The sequence below is a fragment of the Pygoscelis adeliae genome, unplaced genomic scaffold (genome assembly GCF_000699105.1).
Source record: "Pygoscelis adeliae isolate BGI_AS28 unplaced genomic scaffold, ASM69910v1 Scaffold16, whole genome shotgun sequence".
In the NCBI taxonomy this organism is placed as follows: Eukaryota; Metazoa; Chordata; class Aves; order Sphenisciformes; family Spheniscidae; genus Pygoscelis; species Pygoscelis adeliae.
Window position 1 is genome coordinate 7,515,279 of NW_008825162.1, and position 1,374 is coordinate 7,516,652.

Consider the following 1,374-nt stretch of genomic DNA (forward strand, 5'->3'; position numbering starts at 1 on the left):
TTCCACCTTAATTAAAGGTTCGGGCTGTAAACAGCTGTATTGCAGTGTTGGGTACCCTTCTGACCACCTTCAGGGCTAGGAGAACCCTACTGCAACCAGCTGCTCCTCCAGCATCCACAGGAACCACCAGCCCTATTTCAGCCCAGAGACAAGCCCCAGCCACTAACCAAAGACTCTGCCCCCGCAAATTCCACCCCTCCGCCATCACAAAGCAACGTAAAGGGGCCGGCTGCCAAAACTAGTTCACAATTAACGCTTTGAGGATTTAAGAAAGCTTGCGTCCTCCAAAGCACAATCTGCTCACACAGCAGTGTTTAGGGCCAGCCTCCAGGCTGTTCTCGCTGCTGTTTCATACACCACGTGGAGTTCCAGGATCACAAGGGAAGGAAACTTATAACCCGTGATCCCGTGGCCCCTAACCAAACTATGAAGTGATCAAGCAGGCAAGTTTCTTGGCACAGACACCAGGAAATACATCAGCCCAGCGCTGTTATTAACCTTCTACTGTTGCTAAATTCAGCTGGTCATCTAGCAATTAATTGCAAGGAGGAGAGGGGAAAGGAGAAGGAAAAAAAAAAAGCTACTTCAAATAATACTGGCACTTTATTTTAATATAAACAATATCAATATTAGCACCAAGATATGCTTAAAAGAACCTGTATACTTGTCTTGTAATGGGATAATTTTATAAATGGCTTACTTGGGCAAAGTTTTCACGATTTCCTCTTCATCACAAGGGGCACATGGGTTATGAAGAACTGCCCCAAACTGAAGATGATTCAGCAGCTATATCAAAACACAGCAGCTTCATGGAAGAAGCTCCAGCATAGACATCTCTATGTCAAGTTTCCTTCTCTCCTTCCCTTATATTCCCCGCTTATTTTCAAGGCAAAGACCAGAGCAGTTTTTGCACCTCCATGGGCATCTAGTCAAAATCATACTACAGGCAGCCAAATGTTAGTAGTATCTTCAGATTTCGAGGCAACTTTCAGTGACCCCTGTTCATTATGTCACTTACCCAGTCCTCCACAAGACTTTCTGAAGATCCTCCCACAGAGAGAAGGAAGAAGAGCACGGAAAAGCACTGTTACCTCAAATATAAATCAACAAGGGAAGTTTTAGAAAAATCCCTGTTACAGACATGCAAAATGTGTTTGGTCTCTTTCCAAGTTCATCTTTAAGTTCCTTCCTTTAAGGTCCTTCAATGGAAGGTTCAGTTATTTAAACAGTGGCTTTTTATTAATCTGTTCTGTATTATTCAGACACTAGAGTATTTATTATAGCTTATCCCATTAGAAAATCATTATATTATGTTTCCCATTAAATTGATGCTATGGGAATCAGCTGTGATTACCATTATACCTGTCAGACGTG

General features: G+C 42.6%; 1 protein-coding gene across 2 annotated transcripts in view; it reads right to left on the minus strand.

The window, feature by feature from the left end:
* The window catches only part of KIF16B (kinesin family member 16B), a 129,303-nt gene extending 128,197 nt beyond the window's left edge, over nucleotides 1-1,106 (minus strand). For both annotated transcript variants that reach the window (XM_009328728.1, XM_009328727.1), the window contains exon 1: nucleotides 1,019-1,106. The gene's annotated coding sequence lies outside the window, so the exon portion shown is untranslated. The remainder of the gene's footprint in view (nucleotides 1-1,018) is intronic.
* Between the last annotated feature and the right edge of the window lie 268 nt (nucleotides 1,107-1,374).